Source organism: Lissotriton vulgaris, chromosome 1_1 (assembly GCF_964263255.1).
Source record: "Lissotriton vulgaris chromosome 1_1, aLisVul1.2, whole genome shotgun sequence".
In the NCBI taxonomy this organism is placed as follows: domain Eukaryota; kingdom Metazoa; phylum Chordata; class Amphibia; order Caudata; family Salamandridae; genus Lissotriton; species Lissotriton vulgaris.
The window spans coordinates 2092850260-2092873138 of NC_141685.1; the positions used below are offsets into that span (position 1 = coordinate 2092850260).

The 22879-nt window shown below is 44.9% G+C and overlaps 1 protein-coding gene across 1 annotated transcript in view; it reads left to right on the top strand.

Moving 5' to 3' along the window:
* The window catches only part of ANO2 (anoctamin 2), a 1660301-nt gene that overhangs the window by 1407770 nt on the left and 229652 nt on the right, over nt 1–22879 (top strand). The window lies entirely within an intron of this gene.

Genomic DNA, 22879 nt, shown 5'->3' on the forward strand with positions numbered 1-22879 from the left:
AAGAAAGCTTGAACAATTTAGGATTCAGTTTTGAATTAAGCAACCAGCAGATAGTGTTATTGGATACTGAAATTTACATCAATGAAAATAAAATACAAGCAAAACACCAGAGAAAAAGCAGAGTCACAAATGCAGCATTAGAGGCAAGCAGCTTTCACCAGAAGTCCTGTTATATCTAAGGATTTTACCTTGCATCTTCCCTGTTTCCCTGCCTCTGCTGTTCAACCAGTGTGAGTGGAATGTTAGTGTGAGTTTGATGTCATTGGAGTGTTTGGTATTCTGTGAGTGGACTGTCAGTTAGATCCTGGGCTGAGCAGCAGAGAGGACACTCCTGGTGGGGCTTTAATTACATATATACTGGAAAACCTATCTACCATCTAAGAAGAATAAACTTATCATCTGTAACCTATCCAAGTCTTCTGGAATTCCTTACCAGGATGTAACATAAATTTGGCGGCAAGTTGGAAACAAAACTACGCGTGAGGACCTTCTTCAAGCTTTGTAAAGTTACTTTTATTCAAGATCTTACTAAGGATTTTACGCCCTCCCGCCCCACCAGTGTCCATATTTCAGTGGACTATGCAAACACAACAGGTGATGGACAGAATGTGGATCAATGTCACACACTCACCCCAGTCCAAAGATCTGGGCCCAAATCCATCGTTTTTTTTGCACTCCACACCACCCTGGGTTAGACAATGGCGATATGCAAATCAGCTCTGACCCTGTGCCCCATGGGAACAGTCCAGTCCGAACTACAAAAGCCATGTCCTTCCCAGGACGGAATCAAGCATCCGAGGACCGGACCGGTTTCGAGGTAACACCTCTCATCAGCCCGGCTAGCTTGACTCCAGCGGTGTGGAGTGCCTGGGACCCACGTCTGGGCATCCCCAGCGCACTTAGGGCGGAATATGCAAACACAACAGGTGATGGACAGAATGTGGATCAATGTCACACACTCACCCCAGTCCAAAGATCTGGGCCCAAATCCATCGTTTTTTTGCACTCCACACCACCCTGGGTTAGACAATGGCGATATGCAAATCAGCTCTGACCCTGTGCCCCATGGGAACAGTCCAGTCCGAACTACAAAAGCCATGTCCTTCCCAGAACGGAATCAAGCATCCGAGGACCGGACCGGTTTCGAGGTAACACCTCTCATCAGCCCGGCTAGCTTGACTCCAGTGGTGTGGAGTGCCTGGGACCCACGTCTGGGCATCCCCAGCGCACTTAGGGCGGAATATGCAAACACAACAGGTGATGGACAGAATGTGGATCAATGTCACACACTCACCCCAGTCCAAAGATCTGGGCCCAAATCCATCGTTTTTTTGCACTCCACACCACCCTGGGTTAGACAATGGCGATATGCAAATCAGCTCTGACCCTGTGCCCCATGGGAACAGTCCAGTCCGAACTACAAAAGCCATGTCCTTCCCAGAACGGAATCAAGCATCCGAGGACCGGACCGGTTTCGAGGTAACACCTCTCATCAGCCCGGCTAGCTTGACTCCAGTGGTGTGGAGTGCCTGGGACCCACGTCTGGGCATCCCCAGCGCACTTAGGGCGGAATATGCAAACACAACAGGTGATGGACAGAATGTGGATCAATGTCACACACTCACCCCAGTCCAAAGATCTGGGCCCAAATCCATCGTTTTTTTGCACTCCACACCACCCTGGGTTAGACAATGGCGATATGCAAATCAGCTCTGACCCTGTGCCCCATGGGAACAGTCCAGTCCGAACTACAAAAGCCATGTCCTTCCCAGAACGGAATCAAGCATCCGAGGACCGGACCGGTTTCGAGGTAACACCTCTCATCAGCCCGGCTAGCTTAACGATGGATTTGGGCCCAGATCTTTGGACTGGGTTGAGTGTGTGACATTGATCTACATTCGGTCCATCACCTGTTGTGTTTGCATATTTCAGTGGACAGCCCATGGACAAGGCGTAGATTTGCTGTTACCTGCTTCTTCCTGCTGAAGTCCTACTGCCTGCTTCAAACAGGATATATGCTTCCTGCTACCTGCTTCTTTCTGCCTTATTTCTGCAGCCATTGTCAGGGCGTATGTTCCCTTCTACTTCCTACTGGTTTCATGTTTCCTGCTGTCTTGATACCCTGCTGACTCCTATTGTCAAAGTCTAATGGTCTGCTATTTATTCCTGCTGCCCTGGTCACTCTGCAGTCTGCACACTGTGTATGCTTCCTGCTAATGCCAGATTTATTGCCAGTTGAGAAGCATACCGTTGTCAGTCAGTGTACCAACCAGCGTTAATACTTATCAACTGGCAGACTTAATTGATGTGCTTTGTGTTTTGCACCTCAAATGGATTTTCGATTCAACCTGGTGCCGTTTTGACCCTGTGCACTAGCCTGCCATTGGATTGGGATTTACAAGTCTGTTAAATTAATGTTCTGTATGGATTTGGACTTTCACCTTGCATTTTTTTCTTGCATTTACATCAATGGTGATCTCTCAAGTGATGGGAGCGACAAAGAAGTGTTTCTGTTCCTTTGTGGTGAGCGGAAAAAATTCTCAGGTGCATTTTCATTGGCGTAAACTTTTTGCTCTGAGTTCATTACTTGGCAGTTTATTCATGTTTTCAGGGCGCGCACTTTTACCGTTTGTAACTGCTTGGTTTAAATTCTCCTCGAGGACTCCTTGGTCAGTGGGCATGGTCCGATTTCTCCTGTCTTCATGGAATCCTGGGACTTTCACTCCTCAGACATGCTTTATCACTCTTGCGTGCCTTGAGCCATCCGACGTGCGCTTTCCTGCTTGCTACCATTTTTAGTTGGGACTATTCTTCATACTTCTACTACGATCTTCCTTGCTGTTATCTCTTTGATGTTTGTGGAGCCTGATGTTTCTGAAGTACTTTGGGGCACCTATCTTCCTGCAGCCAGCCCTATTGCCATCTGCACGAAGACGCTCTTCAGGATTTGTTGCGACGTTCCTGGTGGGGCTTTAATTACATATATACTGGAAAACCTATCTACCATCTAAGAAGAATAAACTTATCATCTGTAACCTATCCAAGTCTTCTGGAATTCCTTACCAGGATGTAACAAGTCCCTAATAACAAGCATACTCTATGGGGAATTTCTCAGGCTTCGGAGAATTTGTAGCGAAGAGACTGAATGGATGAAACATAGCAAAATCGCCAAATAAAGATTCAAACAGAGGAAATACAACCAATCAATCAATCAATCAATCATGGACATTTGTATAGTGCGCTACACACCCGGTAGGGTCTCAAGGCGCTGAATGGTACCAACATGTGTGTGATCAAGGAAGGATGGGAACGTGCAAACTGAAAGACATGAGAGGAATGTTTAAAACCACACTCTCTCTCAACAAACAACATCCAAAATGATGAAAGGAAGATCAGATTAATCACAAACCTTACACAGGAATAAAAAGCAGTCATATCAATACTAAGAAAGAATTTGAAGATTTTGAAATTGGACAACACTTTGTCAAAAAGTGTGGGAAATCACCCAACTGTGACTTATCGCAGAGCGCAAACTCTCAAAGATCAACTCATGCATAGCCACCTGAAAGGAAAAAATCCGAAAGAAAGTTGGCTACAGAAAAATGGCTTTGCCAAATGTTTTAATTGCAAAGTGTGTCAAATTGCTAAACGAATCACAGCACTCCAAATGGCAAATAAAAAATATTGGAATGTTCAAGAATTGACACATGTAGGAGCAAATTTGTAATCTACATAATTGAATTCCCATGTACATTGCGATATGTTGGGAGCACGACATGTGAATTAAAGAAGCGTATTCTTGAGCACGTACGTGCAACTACAAACAAAGATAAAAGCAACGCAGTAGCGAAGCACATGGAGGTGGCACACAAAAGTGACTGGAAAAGCCTTAATTTATGGTATTGAAACCATACCCCAAAATGCAAGAGGGGGAAACAGGGAGAAAACCCTCCGACAAAAAGAGTCGCAACACATCACAAACGTGCGGAACATGACCCCATTCAGATTGAACCAATCAGAGGAACTCTATATTCATTTATGACTGAGAAACAACACAGCTAAAATAACATCTGGTATTGTAATGAATATAGACCTGGAATACATGACTGTAACATAAACATCAGATGCAAGTTTAAAACTACTTTGGAAGAGAGAGAAAATAAATATCCCAAAAAATGAAAATTCATGGGCATAAGAACACAAGTGGCTGCACAGAATGAATCAGCTAGCAACATAGCGATAAAATATTGAATACAATAATTAATATGGAATTGAAAAAATGGTCGTACTAAAAAACATTAGCTGCAAGCTCAAAACTACATCGGAGTCGAGCAAAAAGAATCATTTCGTATCAATGAACTTGTGCAGGCATTAAAACGCAACAAGTGAGGAACTATAATTGCCCATGCAAAATGATTTGGCCATTATAGGAACTTGCAGCGCTATAAATTTGTAAAATGTGTAAAATGAATTTCATTTAGGGTAGAACAAGTAAATATTGTCTGATTGGCGAGAGTAAGGCTTGCAAAGGAAATGGATAAGTTACTCGGAGACCATTACTTTAGAGCACGTTTCCGTATAAGGCATTTGCAATGCGGAAACGAGTAGGAATCTCTGTCTCTATTTCACTGCCTAATAATTGATGCATATGGAACAATTGCTTGAATAAATACGAAACTTTGTGCAAACTGGGAGGAGTGCGGCCCATTTTTCCTGGGAGACAGGTAGTCTTGGTTATATATATATATATATATATATATATATATATATATATATATATACATATGTCAAAAAGAGTTGCCCCTACGGAAAAAGCCACTCTGGAAGGCATAATTTCTTCATTTTAATGAGGGTGCAGGCCGCCTGCATTCTGCTCAAAGCCATATACAAATATGGTTGCCTGACGCGTTTCATGCTAAACAGCATTTCTTCAGAGGCAGATCTTTACACAGCGTGATGCACCTGGCAGTTATTATCTGTTCATCCACCCGCCCCAGTGGGCATTGGCTCTCGCTGAGCCCGATGGTAATTGTAGTGCCATAATTAATACTCGAGTGAGCTGCATCGCTTTGCACAGTATACGTCAACCCAGCGTGAAATCGGATTACAGGCGATAACCTACTTCTTACAACAACGTCTGATTTCAGAGTTAAGGCATACAAAGATGCTAATTGAAATGATAACGTTTTGCCTGACAAACAACACTTTCCTTTTTACCAAAAATCTATACACTCAAGTGTGTGGATGTGCAATGGGCGTGTCATTTTCCCCAAGCTATGCTAATCTCACCATGGGTTGGTGGGAAAAAACCATAGCTTGGGGAGAAAAATATGAACAGTATGCCACGGACGTGGTACTCTGGTTGAGATTTATCGACGATCTCTTCGTCCTCTGGAAAGGTCCTAACCAGAAACTAGTGGAATACATTGAAGCGTTGAACCAGAATGAAGTTGGTCATAAATTTACGTACAATATTCAGAAACAGGAAATTGACTTTTTGGACACCAAGGTCTATGTTAAAAACAACAAATTGGAAACAACAGTTTTCAGAAAAAAGTCCTCCACCAATAGTGTTCTCTTTGGCTCAAGCTTTCACCCCACGTCTTTAAACAGCAGTATCCCCTATGGAGAATTTCTTCGTATGTGACGCAATTGTTCTGAAGAAGTTGAAATGGAGACAAAATTCACAGAAACAAGAAAACGCTTCATGGATCGAGGATACAATTATGCTGACATCAGACAAGGGGAACAAAGAGCAAGAAATAAAACAAGAACAGAGACGTTGATACCTAAACCTAGAGAAAACCCAGCAAGTGACGACAAACCACGAATGATCCTGACATAATCGAAAGAAAGTTTCAAAATAAGACAAATCTTAACAAAATATTGGAAGGTGCTTAAAAAAGACTCTGATATTGGAATGCTAATAGGAGAAAGGCCACTGATAACCTTCAGAAAAGCACCTTCAATACAGGACACAGTTGTCTCGAATAACAAAACCACTGAGCTGGCTGGAAAGAAAACAGTTGGGATTCTCGAAATGCCTAACACGTAAGGCTTGTAAAATTGGAAAAAATATGAAAAACCTGACAGATCCAAGAGGTCGCAAATTTGAAATTAAAAGCAAAATCACTTGTGAATCTCAATTTGTAATAGACCAACTACAGTGTTTTTGTGGAAAACAATATATTGGATCAACAACATGTGCCCTAAAAAAGCGAATATTGGAACACATTCGCTCAATAACAAATCAAGACTACAGCTATGCAATAGCGAAATATCTGAAATTACACCCTGGAAAAACTTGGAAAGATATAACGTACTTAGGCATAGCTATGATTGATGCGAATGAGAGAGGTGGAGACCGAATCACAAGGCTAAGCCGCCTTGAATCGAAACTGATTATAAGATTTAAAACAAAGGCCCCACTGGGATTGAATGAGGACGATGAGATGTATGTCCATCTATAAAATCTAAACTGTAAGATAGAAGACATACACAAAGGACTTTGGTGTATAACACTTTGACCAAAACGCCAAATTTATGAACTGAACTAAAAATGTATTCACTGTGTACAGTTTAACTCAATGTGGTAGAAGCAGAATCAAATTTAAATAAATGTTTTTGTTCAAATGCTAAAAGTCTGTGAGAGAAATCCAAATTGAGGTTAAAAGGCACTCAGCCAATATTAACTCTAACATGAAACAACTTATAAAATAAACAGTGGTTGTTTTTCATGAAAATCCTTGTTTGTTCAAAATTGACCAAATAAACTAGTATGGGTGTAAATGCCACCCTTACCCCACTCCTCGTAAATCGTGGATGAAATCTCTTCAGGCTCATAGCATCTGACACGTGTTAAAATACGATTGAAACTGCAATGTGCCTACAACACCCACAATGCATCATAATAAGCCACGTGGGTGTAATTGTATAAAATTGCAAAACAAATGATGTACTAATGTTTATACACCGTGACCAGGGACTTTGATAGTCCGAAACGCGTAGGTGGGAGAATATTTCCATTAAATAAAGCACTTAAAACGAACCTGAAGTGGTGCACGGTGTCTTCTTGACTGAGGATCTTTGCTTCAAAGATATATATATATATATATATATATATATATACAGCCACTTATCCTCTCAAAAAGTACGACAATGCTTTTTGCAGTTGTCAAACTCTGAAATTGGCCAAATAAACGGAGTTTGGCAATTGTTTTTCCAACAAAACATTGTGAAAACTGTAAATTTTGTATATACTTTGACACTTTGCACTGCTCTTTAAGTAATGGCGCTGACGCTTGATTTGAGGAGAACCCATTGTCCTTTGTTTATTTTGATGGATTGTCATGAAGCGCAGCCTCATTTGATCTTGATAGCAGTCGAAGAAGGCTCATGCCGAAACGTATCCCGCTTTTTGTTAATAAAACAATGATAGATTTTACCCGTGAGTGCGGCGTCTTTCTTGGTTACAAGGAAGTTTTGAGCTGATGTTAATCGTGGTCCCACCACCACCTTCATGTAGCCACACCCGCTCCGGAGTGCAAAAAGACGTATCCTCGGTGAAACGGAGCTTGTTGATTACGTCGAGCACCGCCGCGAGTGTCCAGGGAAAATACAGACCGAACTGCATGACCCAGATGGAACGGGTGAGTGAAGAACTCTAATCCCATTTCCGGAATGTATATATCTAAGAGAATTGATTTAATATAGTGGTTGGAGCGAGGGTAATTACAAGACTTTGGAGAATTATCGCATCTATTCTGAAAAAAAGAAACAATGCACATGGACGAGGCTCGCCAGGAGGCAGCAGTGGGCACATTCAAAAGAGACAAAACGGGACATAATGGTGCCGCAAGTGGCAGCACAAGCACAAAAAGCACACAGGGGAGTCTGAAAGTACAGTTTGGCAGGCTGGAAAGACTGTACAAAAGAGAAACTAGAAAATGGAGGGAAGCCACCTCATTTCAAAATTACGTCGAAGTGAACCGCATTCCACATGGTTTACGGATTTACACAATTCCCGCCTATGAAAATCTCGACCCCAGACTCCTAGATGAATGGCTAGCTCATACTACAGAATCATCTGTAGGCATGCTGAAAATACTAATCGAGTTCGCCTGAAGTGACAGAGCCACATGTTTGCAAGAAACTGAAAAACTAGAAAAAATAATTTCCACTGACAAAGATGTAAGAACAAGAGAAGAACTTTGTGAAGGAATGAAAACACGCCTATTAGCGTATGAGGAAAAAAATTAAACAAAGGAAACACAACAAATTCAACTGTGGTGCTCAAGACTATGATCAAGGAAGAGTGCTTACATTTGCACGCAGATACGATGCTCCAAGAAAAGCAGTGAGATTAAATTAAGCAAGAGAAGTCATTGAAGTAAAGGAAACCTCAGAATCTGATGTTACCACCGATGCAGAACAATCAGGAGAGGAAGGTGCAGAACTAGTACCGAGCCATTCTCTTTTTCACGAGGAGTGTCAAATAACGAGTCAAACGTGGCAGAGAGGAAGTCGTTGCAAACCTCCGGAGCAAAGAAACCAAGCTAAGAAAAGGTAAACAAGACGAGGAGGCTTCAACACGTGAAAATATAGCCTCACAAACACGGAGCAAGAAAATCTTCAGGAAATAAATAATTATCCAAGCGATGATTTGACGATAGTGAATCTCACATCGAGGAAACTATCTAAAATCGAGGAAGAAGGATTAAAGAAAGTATTAACATTCTGCCCTACTCAGAAATTTGAATACACACAGCCATGAAATGATCTCTTTAAATTTACAAGAAATTTCAAACTTCATAAATTCTTTAAGATGCGAGGAGATGCATGGCTTACTGAAGAAATGCACCAAAGTGGAGGAGTACCAACAGAGAGAGGAGGACTGACCGGAGAAGATTTAAATCTCTTGCGATCAATACCTGAGGAATATACAGTCTCTGAATCACAAGAAATAACCAACATAGAAAGCTATGGGTTTTAACAAAAGAGGGCGAAATCAGGTTTGAAGACTAAATCAACATTTACCCCCAATACACCATTTGATCAGATCGATGCTTTTGAAGAAGCAGTCAAACTGGAATTACAAAAATTGAGAATGAAAAGATCAAAATGGACTACAGAAAACCAATTGGGTCCCAATTTGACGGTTGCTCAAAGAAATCCCATTACTAGTCTGCAGCAAGACAATTCCATAATTTGCAAAGCATCTGACAAAGGGGGAAACATAGTTTAATTAACAAGAGACTACTATATCATGGAAGCCCTCCACCAACTCTCGGATCCAATCAGCTGGAGTTAGGGATTATCGAGCCCTCGAACTGCCCTTGTTACAGCCCAATGGTGCTGATCCCCAAGGTTTTCCCTTCAAGTGTCACTTCAGAACTCAAGTTCTGTGTGGACTCATGGGGCTCAATGCAGTCACCAAGACTGATTCACACCCCTTCACCAGAGCTGATGAGCTCATATATCGACTAGGAACTGTAAAGTTCTTCAGCATGTTTGACTTAATGTCTGGGTACTGGCAGATTGCATTGATCGAGGGGGCTAATGAGAGGTCTCTGTTCTATACCCCAGAAGGACACTTCCAGCTCTGGGTGGTGCCCTTTGGGTTGAAGAACACCCCTGCTACCTTCCCGAGGTTGGTCAACCAGGTCCTGGCTGGACTAGAGAACATCACTGCAGCACATCTGGACAACAACGTGGTCTTCAGTTCTAGCTGGGAGGATCCCTTTGTCACATCAGAGAAATGCTTTATGCTCTGCAGAGGGCAGGCCTTACTATCAAAGCCAGTAAGTCCCAGATAGGGCAGTGATATGTGGTCTACTTAAGTGCAGTCCCTCTGGGCCAAGAGTGAACGCATTCTGGCTTGGGAACCGCCCAAGACCCAGATGGAGGTTGGAGCCTTCTTAGGCCTCACAGGCTACTACAGGACATTAGTCAGGGGTATGGCACCATTGACAGCTGACTTCCAAGAAGCAACCACGCCAGGTGATCTGGACAAAGGCATGCCAGAAAGCTTTTGACACCCTGAAGGAGGCCATGCACACAGCCCCTATGATCAAAGCCCCCTGACTTTTCCCAGGAGTTTATTGTTTAAAGAGATGCCTCAGAGCATGGTAAAGGGGCAGTCCTATTACAGCTAAAGGAGAGGGGCCTGATCAACCTGTAGCATTCATCTCTACACTACTGTGAGGCCTACTCCTCATATAGGCTAACATTGTGAATTCCTGATCAGAAAGGAGTAGCGTTTTCATGTTTGATATGTTTGGAATAATAAGGACACATTCTCCTCATTGATAAATTTGGATTCAACATTACTGTGTTAGAGATGCCCCTTTTAGAAAGTGGACATTTCTCTGTGCGTATAATACTCTGTGTGGTTTGCAACCTGTCTGCAATACACGTCTGGGCTGGGTGACAGCTACACTTTGTGCATTGCCTCTAGACAGTCACAAATACAGGAAGGTGGGGCCCTTCTGCATTCTGAGCACTCATCTGCATTCTGAGCAAACATCTGCATGCATTCATCTGCATTCTGAATCCTGGGCAGGAAGGGAGAGAGGTGGCTCACATTTACATCTGAATAGACTGTGTCCTGTCCTCACACAAAGCACTACTTTAGCCCCCATGGTTAGCCTGGCAGAGAGGACTGGTTTGAAAGGTATCCTGTGCACTTCAAAGTCACCCTCTACATCAAAGGTACTTTTTGGTATGAGTACTGGGTCTTTGACCCTCTAAAATCAGACACTTCTGGATCTTGAATTTAACCACTGTCAGAAGGACTGATGTGCTGCTTAAAGGACTCAACTGGACTGCTTTTCTGGAACTTCTGCTTTTTTTCTTCTTGCCTTGCTGTTCCCGTACTCTGTTATTAGGACAGCTGGACTCTGCCTTCCCTCCAAGTGATATCCCAGGGCTTTCCTCCTGTTCTTCTGAGGTCTGAGGACACACAAGACCTCCTACAATTCTGTTAGGGCTGCTGGGACTCTGTCTTCTGTGAGTCCTACCCTTGCCTGAGGCGCCCCTCTAGGCTCTGGGTTTTAGAAGTGGTTTCTGTAACTGCTTTAATCACCTACAGCTCCTGGACCCTTGAAATCAAGCTCTTGGTCTCTTGGTGACTGCAAACGAGCTAGTTTGCACTGAAATTGTGCTGCTCACTCAAACGGTCAGCGTGAGCTGCTGCAGCACCATCTCCTCATACAGCAAGCATCGCCACCCTCAACCGCGATACTGCGGCTGCCGTCCACAATGCCTAACTGACTCTTCTAGTTTACAGGATCATCGCTGACAATGCTCTCTTTGCTCCAATCTACCACTTCGCCGCGAATGGGGCACTTTGCTCAGCTTGAGAAGGTAAAACATCAGCCCGGCCTGTTTGGGACTGTATCCGACCCGTGCTCAATCATGTTAAGCCTGAACTTTGGATTAACCCAAGTCTAGTGGACCTCAAGTAACCTGTTAGTTCCATTGACTTCTAAGCACTGTTTTTGGTTTATTCTTTGAAAATTCATAAATCTGGTTCTACTTATTTGAGTTTTGTTATTTTTATCTGGTGTACTCATACGAATATAATGTATATTTTTTACCTTGGATGGAGTCTGTTTGTGGTGTATTCATTGTGTTGCTGTGTGTGTGTGTGTGCTGCACAAATACATTACACATTGCATTTGTAGCTAAGCCTGACTAATCTGTGCCAAACTACCAGAGGGCGACCACAGGTTATCTTATTGTGTAACCAGCTTAACCTGACTAGAGTGGCAGTTCCTCCCTGGCTTGGGTGTATACCTCAACCAAGCAGGCAATCCATTTCTAGCACCATGCCACTGCATTCAAGTTATCCTAGCTGATGAGGGGTGATACCTCAAAACAGGTCCAGGAGGCTTGTTTCCAGTCCAGGGAGGACCTGGCCTGGCAGTTAGGACTGGACTCTTCTCATAGGTAGTAGAGTCAAAACTGATTTCCATGTGGATGAGTCCAAACTGAAATGGCTTGGTGAGCAGAAAAATATGATGGATTTAGGCTCAGATCTCTGACTGGGAGTGAGTGTTTGACATTGTTCAGCTTTACATCCATCAGTTGTTCTTTTTGCACTTTTCAAAGATGATTTTCTTTTTGCCAAAAGCCTGGTCTGGGTCACATGAATGGGTGTAACTGAAAGTAAGTCTTTGTTAAATACTCCCAGGCAGTCATACAATATATGGATTTGGTGTGCATGAGTGGTCCCTCTGCTGGCAGGATGCAGGTGTGGAGCTGAGCATAGCACAGCCCCAGGTACACCTGAATAGCCTGGGCTTTGCCTTTACACAAAGCGCCTGATAGCCCTGCATTGTCACTTCAGCTAGCTTGGAGCCAAGGCAGGAGCGGCAGGAAATGCCATGCACTTCAAATCCACTGTCTAAAAACTTTTTCCACAGGGCACCAGGGTCTAAAAGAAGGACCGCAGAGACAGCTCTTCAGTACATTCTGGACCCGTGATACCCTGTGAGGAAAAAGAACTACTGTGCTACTACAAGGAAGGCCACTCTGTTGGACTAATGCTCTAAAGGAACTACAGTTCTCCGGTGCAGATGTGCTTCCCTCTTCCCTGGGGAAAAGAACTCGACTTGCAAATTCATCTTGAACCAAGGATCCTGGAGTGACTCAAAGGGCTAGTCTGCTGGACTTCTGACCTGAGTCTAAGGGACATAAAAGGCTTCCCAACTGGCTCCTGGGACCAGCTGCAGTGAGCTCCTGACCCCCAAGGGCTGCCTCACAGGTCTTGGACCCTTGGTGTGGCTCATCGCCTGCTCGCACCAGAACTGCGCCACCAAAGTTCAGTCTGTCTCTTCTCACAGCAAATATTGATTGCTAATGGAGGTGAAGCGCCAGTCCGCCACACCTAGTCTGTACTTTGTGCCACACTGACCACCACCCATGATGCTCTCCTTGCTCCCTGTAATCCTCTCCAATGCACTTTGACTTTGATCCGGTCTTGCACGACCAGGTAGCTGCAGTTGGCTCTTTATGCTTTCAGGCACCCTTTTACAGTTTATTCTTTCAACATTAACTACTCCAGTTCTAATGATTGGATTTTTGTTGTTTTGATCTTGTTTTATCTATTAAATAAAGCTCTATTTTGCAAACATGGTTTAAGATCTTTTTGTGCGGTGTTTCCACTGTTTTACTGTTTGAAGTGTTGCATAAATACACATTGCCTCAAGTCTTACTGTTCTATGCCAAGCTACCAGGGGGTTGAGCACAGGCTAATGTGGTATTTGTTTGTGCCTTACCCTAACTAGGAATGGGGTTGTTGCATGACCAGGGCTCACACCCAAGTTAACCAGTAATCCAATTTCTAACAGACCGCAATTGCAAATCATTGATCAGTGACCCCTGAGTTGTGGTGGTGTCATATGGATACTTCATTACATATATTGCGTTAAGTTAGCATGAGTGTATTACATGTTTAAACAGCCGTTTTGCCTTCGGCTTCAGATTTGCACACGACACGTACTTGTTGTTGTAGCTTTCACCCTAGAAGCGGCGAGTTGCTTTATTTGAGAATAATATGTTATTCCTATGCTATCAGCTTTGCCTGGTACACTTGGTACAACTGTCTGCACACTGAGAGCTGCACACTCTAAGATTAACCTAACACAAGGTTGCTAGGAGGTCTGATCCTCGCACCACATTAGACATTAGACATAACACAAATAATGTTGATGCCAACATTTTGGGCTCTACGCGGGTTTAAGATAGAGTTACACGGAATGAACGCAGACACTTGGTGCTGCGCATGAAGAGAGCTGGTAGCGGTTGATGTGAACTGCTCCTACTGACATTGAGAGGTATGGGGCCGCCCTGCTAAAGCCCGAACGAGACCTTCTTAGATATAATATAATATGCTAGATAGGGTGCGCGAAATATAGGTGATATAGATTTCTATAGAAATTGCATTATAACATGCTAGCACCTTTTGCTTACTATGGATTAGTGACTATGCTGCTGACTATGATTTTTATAATCTGCATTTTGGTATTATACAAGATACTGCGTTTGAGAACTTTGCATTGAATAATAAATATTTCAAACTTGCACGTGTGTTCTTTGACTCTCAGTTTTGGTTTGAAATGATTATATAACGAAAGAGTGTTCATGTGTTCCACGACTCCTGAGGTATTCTAAAGATCATGTTCTGGTTTGTCTAATACATGGATCATTCCATAATGATCCATGAGACACTGTAGCTAGCTAGGTAACGAGATTTCTGACACTGAGATGAGTTTTTGGATCATCCTAACTCACTGAGGTTCTAGATCTCTATGCACAGTTCTGTGGGAGAACGGAAACCCTGCTACGCAAGGGGTTGATTTGCAAGGGGAAAGCTGTTCCTTTAGGAAAATATATTCTTTAGAAATCATATTGGTGACCTTGGGGAAGATGTCAGTAATCCAAGGAAGTACTGCCTACTTCCCCGAAGTCTTCTCAAACAAAAAAAATGTTAATGGCCACAGACTGCTTTTAAAAACAAAGTAAATGTGAGAATGGTCAGTTGTATTTCCTGCAGGAACCCATCCCTTCATTCACAACCAATCACAGGAGACTTCAAATTGCAACTTGGCTAAATAATATTCCTTAGGCAGATTGTTTCTTTTTCCCCTTCAAAGTGTAAAAATTACATTCCCACTCGCAAACCAATCGATGTGCAAACTTTACATCCGGCCCAAAATGAGGCATAGAAAAGTAGCTGTATCATTGGACACCTGTGGGCACACAGTACGTAATGTTACAATTCACAAATTTATTGCGAACCCTACATTTTAGATAAAGAAAGAGAACACAAAGGATCAACATTTCCCAACCAAAATATGAATAACTCTACTGTCATTTTGACTAGAGGATCCTTGCAGATATCAGTAAGTCTATGTAGTCCAGTATATATTTCCGGTTGAGCAATAGTCCAACTCCATTAGGCTTCTTAATGTCAAAATATCAACCAATAGTTAAGTAGTGCTTCCAATACTCTTGGTTGCATCCCCCAATGAGCACTCCACTTATGCCCTCCAAGAGGGCTTATTAAATTAAATGATCACGTTAAACTCTGTTGTTTTTATTTCATTTCATTCGTTTTATTGAAATTCACTTCATTAAAATTTTTCATTTTTTTGAGTTCTGCATTATAAATCATTACATATGCACATAATACTCCAATGAATTTTGAGCCAAATGGCTCTTCATCAGGGAGCAAGATCTATAATAGAATCATTACACACTTTGTTTACTCTGTGCTTCTCCATAAAGTTATTCATTCAAAGTTTATCCAGGATTACACACTTTTCACATGCATTAATTCATGCTATTTGCCTAGTGATGTGTGTGATCATGCACTGAATTTGTGTAAAAAATGTGATTGACACAGTATTTATATCACTCGATTTAACAGAAGGGTACATTGGTTTTTGTGACATATGTTAAAACACAGCGTTTTACTCACGGGTCTGATGGCCTCAATCTTTCGAACGCTGTAATAGTAATCAGAAAGAGACTGGTATTTAACATCCATGATTCGCGTTGGTTCGGGAAGCTTTGATAACTTTCTAACTCCCGCGCTTGCCTGGGCTTGGAAACACTTACTTGTGTGTAGGCTGCTTCGATGCTCTCAGACGAGTTTATCTCGGGCAGCGTTACTCTGGGAGCACCCAAAAAACTTAAAAATATATAATAAACATCACTATAAAACAACATTGAATTCTAAAGGTTGTGCGAAAGCTATCATCTAATCTTCATCAAAAAATATCAACAAACCCAGTTGGAGCAGAGTTTCACTCCTCAGAAGGGTTCCAGGGTGCTATTCTACCATAATGGCAAGTTTTAAATATCACTCTTCAAAAATATGGGCAGAATGAGGAGTAGCAAAATGTAACAAACGCTAATGATTAGCAGGGCTGGACTGGCCATAGCGGGCCCTGGGCATTTTTCCGGTGAGCCGAAAGGGTGGGTGCCGGTTTTGGACTGGTGGGGGTTGTTTTTTTCCTAGGCGCCGGTTTTGCAGCAGTGCTGCAATGTAACCCCTCTGTAACAAAAGCAGCAGCAGTGTTGCAGCAGCAGTGTTTCCACCAGCCCCCCCTCCTCCCGGGCCTGTCCGAGTTAATATCAATGGGAAACAACACTTACAACGCAACTTTTACAACGCACTACCTTTACAACGAAACTTTTACACCGCAACATCCATTACAACGCATGCCATTACAACGCAACTATTACAATGCATGTCACTACAACGCATACCACTACAACGCATACCTGATGATTAGTCTGTGGTGCAAATTACAGGGATGATATATCAGAAATATAGGAAAAAAAGTTGTTAAGTAAGAAATATACTGTAACTTTCAAAATGATTTCACCATTGAGTTGCACTTTGAAGAATATGGTAATTCTTTCAAGAAACTCTGCCAACAATAACCTAAAGTTTTGCACAAATATGGAATGGTAAGAAATATGAACTGTGCATGGTGCCCGATAAATATTCAGTCTAAAACTATGGGGCATATTCTCAAGAACGTGTAGTAACCATTGCAAAAGTTACTTAATGCAACTTCCAACATCTCAGTCTATCGCTGGAAAATTATGCTGTGTTAACCAAGCATTCTCAACACGGCGATACCATGCGATAGGCTCCTGATAATGCGTCAACTGACTGCATTAAAATCAACGCCACGCCGCAAAAATGTGAAACACAAATGCAAACAAAGCTGCAATGAGGCCAGTCGCGATACTAAAATCTGTGAAAACCAGCAAAAGGCCTGCAATACACACGCGTCAGGTGGGAAAAATCACCATAAAAGTAGAAAACAAAAAAGGACAAACAAATGCCAAACAACAGCGAAGCACAATGGATGTTGCCGGAGCAAGTACGGCAGAGAACCAAAACCTCACAAGCCCCCCAGGGGACCAGCTTGGGACCAGGGAATGGCAAGGAGAAGAATAGTAGGAAGAAGTGCTTCAGTCCGCTGGAAAACAGGATCCTGACAACAGAGGTGGTTAAACACCATCAACAACTGTTTGTCACCTCCACTGTGTCATTGGCAACCACTGTGTCATTGGACTATGGGAGTCCATCGTGGACAATGTGAATGCAGTGGGAGTGCTGAAGAGGACAATGGAAGAGGTCAAGAAGCACTGGAATAATGTCAAGCACAAAACCAAGCTGAAACTCACCAACAACCGGAAGGCATCAATGCAGACTGGAGGTGGGAGTCCTGCGCCACAAGAAGAACTAGATGATATCGAGGAAATGGTGTCCACAGTCATCAGTGGGGAGACGGTGACTGGAGTCAGGGGACCGGACACTGCTCAACATGACCGGACACAACAACAGCAGGGTGAGTAACGACCAGGGACTGGAGGGACGGGTCAGATGGGCACTATGGTACTCATGCACAATTGAGCTGAGCACATCTGCAGACAAACCATGCCCCAGACCCCAACTCCCACCAAGAGACCAATGTAAAAAAGTATGCAGCATCTCAGTATTGTATAAGCACAGAGGTCAAAGGCACACCTCAGAGGAGGGATAAAGGGCAGCAAACCGGAGCAGCAGGGCCACCCCCCCGAAATGCAGCACACACACATGAAATGCAGAGCACAGCAACACTGACAACAATGTGGCACAAACCGCAACATGTCCACAACTAGGCCAGGGTGGTAAATTCTGTTCCGATCACGGAATTTGGGTAATTTTGCGGTCCACGGAGAACGTGAAATTGCCCAAATTTCTGCGTTCTGTGACTTTGTGAAATCTTTTGCTTGTTCGCGTTCTCAAATGCGTGTTTGCAATATATTTCACCCCGAGCACGCAAACAGTGATTGCGAGAAGTAAAAAAGCATTGCGAACAAGCGATTCCGCGTGTTCAAGAAGATTTTTTAACATTTCGTGGAGATTTGCGTAAAGTGATTAGACAACTTCCGCCCACCCCTATCCACAACAGAACACTGGACACAACAGGTGCCGACTGGGTGTAGACACTGGCCAATTGCAAGTGGCATTGCAGGGAAATGTGAGATGACTATGTACAAGTACAAACACACACACGTCTGTTGTCCCCATCATATAGGCAGCTCCTCATAAACAGCCACGATGTACACAGTCATGCAGTCTGTATGTAAACATGTACAATGTGACAACACACATGTGAACACATTGTTAAACTGCATCTCCCCTTCACATTTCAGAGGGACAATCAACAACTCATGCAGAGCAGCCCGAACCTCTCTACTCTGATGACGCAAAGGACCACCACCGCTTCGATTCTGATGCCCTCCAAGAGTTCATTGGCAGGCTCAGCAGCCCACCTCCAGGAGCAGGGCAGTCCAGCTGCAACGAGGACACACCACCCCCTGCGCAGGCCACACAGCAGGCAGCATGCACTGCCACATCTGCCTCCCAGGACCCCCATGAAGAACACATGGCCTTCCAACGTCATGTGTTGGGGTGCCGGAGCAGCTGGCTGAACAGGGGCGGGTGGGCTTCGACCGAATGACATACAAACTAGATGTGGGTGTCTAAGTCCCATGATGGACCACTCATAGTCCCTAACAGACACCCATCGTCCACTCCGTGCTCTTCAAAGAACTATGGCTGACATCGCCAGAGTCCTGACTCAGAGACAAGAATGACTGACTAGTCAAAGTGGCTCTATCGCGCTCGCCCAGGAGGTGGGAAACATGCAGAGGCCCATGGAGACCATGGAGCAGGCCAATGCGGAAAGAGTGACTACCACGGCTGCACACCAGCGAGTGGTAGCTGGGTTCCTCAATGACCCCAAAACCATCCTCATGGCATTGCTGCCACAAGGCCTGGCACTGATGCATGCTGCTGCTACCACCACATCCACCTCTCCGCCCCCTGAAGTATCAGCGCCACACAGTGTGGCAGACATTCCACCTCCGACCCCTGAGGTGTCTCTGCCACACAGTGCTGGAGAGAGGCCAGCACCACCCACACGTGAGGCAAATGGAACAGCAGAGGACGAAGAGGCGGGTGAAAGAGCCATTGTGGTAAGAAGGACGCAATTGCATTAATCTTCACCATATGGCCGGTTTCAGCTTGGTCCTGCCCTCTACATCATCACCTTCCAATGTCCCCCGATACACTCTGCGACATTCACCTTGGACCTCGCAATGGACGCCGTATTCTGTTTTATTGCCAATTACACAGCAAACAGACTGCGGACTGAACTCTTCCTCTTCCTTTGGACTTGACATTCCCTGAAGGACTCTGGCTGGCCCTCCATGGACCAACATTGTAAAGTGAGGTTTGCATGGCCCTGTGCTGCTCCAGATGCAACACTCTAGTGAATGTGCATTAAACATTCCGAATCACACAGATGTGTCGTGTCTATGATCTTTCATTTGTGGTTATTGATGAATGTGGGGTCAGTGAATTTCCCCTACGTCCATGTGGCTCATGTCATTGGACTTGGGTCACATGGTGACACATTGCTGATGCAACAACAGCGACACACGCATTAGTTACTTCCTTGTCCAACCCCGAACAGAATCATGCCCAAAGCCCCGGGGTCATTGTTCAAACCCCCACGCTGGACTGGCATACGCCAGGTCTGCCCACTACGCTTATGCTCCAGGAGGGACAACAATGCTACATGTGCCAGGACTTCCCTGTGTGGTTCTGCTGCAGACAGATCTAGTTGTCAGCATGCCCGGCCACTCCCTCACGGCTGGTATACACCCACACCACACCCATCCAATTTCCGCATCACAGCACATGTGAATCTGCCAAAAAAAGGGGTGGGCGCCCGTGCACAACGCCATTTCCAACCTCTTTCAGGGTGCATCCGTGTGGTGTGCATGTAGGCATGGGGGCCCAGGGGCCTGCGACATCACATTCTGCAGGCCCGGAGGTGGCATGATGGCGTCCACACCACAATACCCAATCATAGAGGGTCCATGACTGGCAGGGCACAGACTTGGTGGAACCCGATGCACTGCTGCCGGCACAGGCATACGTCTATGGGACGGTGACGTTCGGAGCACTGAGGTCAGGTTTTGTGTGCCCTGCTGGACCACAGTGTAGGCCTGAGCCACGTGGCGTCGCCTCCTGGATCACAGAGTAGTGGCACCTATAAGGCTGAGCGGGTGTGCAGCCTGCGATGATGCCGGGTGCACTGGTATGCCCTCTTCCATGGAGAAATCAAGACACAGCACCAAATGTGAGATCTGGCGGCCCACGGAGCTGAGCTGCATGAAGAGGAGGGAGCCATGTCTGTGGGCCCTAGACTTGGGGCTTGCACCGGCATGTGGTGGGCCCTCATCTCTACACGCCGGTGGCTGAAGGTGAGCAGTGAGGCCTGGGTGCACAGGGGTGGGCGTGCAACTCTGGGCAGCGGGAGGGGCTAGGGTGCAGTTGCCTGGGTGCATAGGGATGGGCATGCACTGCTGGGATGTGGGAGGGGCTGGGGTGCAGCAGCCTGGGTGTGCAGGGGTGGGCATGCACCGCTGGACTGTGGGAGGGGCTGGGGTGCATCTGCCTGGGTGCGCAGGGGCAGACAGGCAATGATGTTGTGTGCAATTGTATGTACTTTGACATTGAGGTATCTAGACTCTGTTTCAGATGACGCGTCTGTCTCAGATGTGGGACCTGGTGAATTGCACTACATACAAGCATGTGTTTGGAGACACCGGTGGCAGCAGGTGAGCAGTGTGGCCTGGGTGCCAAGTGTCAGCACTCTCTCTCCCTGTCCCTCTCTTCTTTTTTCTGTGTCTATCTCCCCCTCTCTGTCCGTATATCTCTGTCTCTCCCTCTCTGTCCGTCTATCTCTCTCTCTCCCTCTCTGTCCGCCTATCTCTCTCTTTCCCTCTCTGTCCGTCTATCTCTCTCTCCCCCTCTCTTTCCATCTATCTCTCTCTCCCTCTCTCTATCTCTCCTTCGCTCTCTCTCTCTGTCCCTTAATGTATGCAGGACACACCTTCTCATTATGATTTTTGCCTTGCAGGCTGTGACCTACGGAGTGTCCCGAGGGGTGCCACCATGTGTCTTCATTGCTGTTCTGTGTTTGTTTTAATACATTTCCATTTGTTGCTTCATTGGAGTGGTGTGGCTCACTGGTCAGAGGCGGCAGACCCGGAAGCAGATGACGGCCCGGGACCAGGGTTCAATTCCCGATGCGGCAGGGTCATGAACCAGGGTCAGCGGACTCTATAATTCTCGCCTCGGTGCCAACCCTAACCAGGGATCACACTCGGCAACTCTGGGCATTAGCTTGCCTCATCTCCACAACGGCCCCCTACAAACACCGGGGATGCCTGGTTTCACCTTGGAGATACCCAGGAGGGAACATCTCACAGGGAAAGCCAGGATGGGTTCCCCAGCGGTCTATAACGCCAGGACGCCTCTGGGTAGCAGTGCGCTTTACAAGACACACACATTTACACATTTACAATGTGTGATGCTCATTTTTGTGTCGATACATGCATGTAACCAGATGTCATTGTGCGACATCCGGCGAAATATTTGGTACATGATTCCGTGAAGTTGATGTGGCATGTCTTCATCCGGGGGCGGGGGCCCGGGGAGGGGGGGTCCTGGGGGTGGTGGCAGTGGGTGTTGTGGCCCTCTTGGGTTTCTGGGCTCCAAAATCAGTGGCTCCATGGCATATGTTCTTCTTCAGGTGTGGCTCTGGCCTTGGCTCCAGTTTGTGGTGCAGGCTGTGGTCAGACTTTACACCAAGTCAGAGCAGGTGTTAGTTTCCTACTGCTAATGCACCTTATCGCATGTTTTATGATCTCATCGCCGATATGGCTGTTCATTGATAATGGTGGGGAGTGGTGTTGTTGCAGCTTTTTGCTCAGGAACGCCTACACTGCATCTCATTGGCGATAGTTGAGGGGGTCATCTGTGGTGATGTTTTTTGCAGCTGCTATTGCAGGTAAACTGGTGCTATGGGCTGTTACCACCAGCTTGTGAATGAGGCGATACATTTATCGCACCTTTGGCTGCGATAAAGTGCAGTTAACTCGGCGATAGCTCCTTGAGAATATGCCCCATTGAGTTCTTTGTGCTAACTTGATAAGCAAATATACATCATGACCTAATCAAGTATCCACACTTTACTCAGCTTAACCACACTGCCTACACTGCTTGCAAAAACCGTCAACTTGAGCCATTAGCTGAAAGAAAAAAATTGCTATTTTTTGCCAGCACTAAAAAATGCTAATTAACCCATCATCAATTTAAGAAGAATTAATTTTGGCTAGCAGCACATTGAAATGCAGATAACTGAGCTCATGGTTGCAGTGCACTCTGCAGTCGGTGTCAGCAGTAGCCTCAGGCAAATACTCAAGACAGACTTTGAATCTGAGTCCATAACTCCATAGAGGTAGTTCCTTCCTCCCTCAAGCACCGTTTGCATTTCTTCCATTACAACCACAATAATTAGTGTGTGCTGCTCGAGGGGCCAGTGTGCCTGACGTGTTTGCTTACGTGTCATTTGGCAAGACGTCCTTGCCAAGATGTGCAAGATATTGCATGTTATTTTATATCTTACTCAACTCGACTCCACTGTTCTTTTTCGTATTTATTAGAATTTGCACTCATTCCCTTCAATGTAATTCCACCAGAAGGAGATATGGCTATTTATTTAGGTGTGCAGACAGTGTTTCCACACCTATTTCCAGGATATGATTAACAAGACCAAATAGACTGTTTCACCTCGGCGGTCGTGCAACCATTGCATAGAATAGCTATTTACATTCAAGTGGTAATAACGTCTCATGCCCATGGGTCGTCATGGCACAGTCACCCAATCACTCTGTGATATAAGTGAATACTGCCGAGGGACTGTTGCAATCATACTGTCTATTGCAGCCT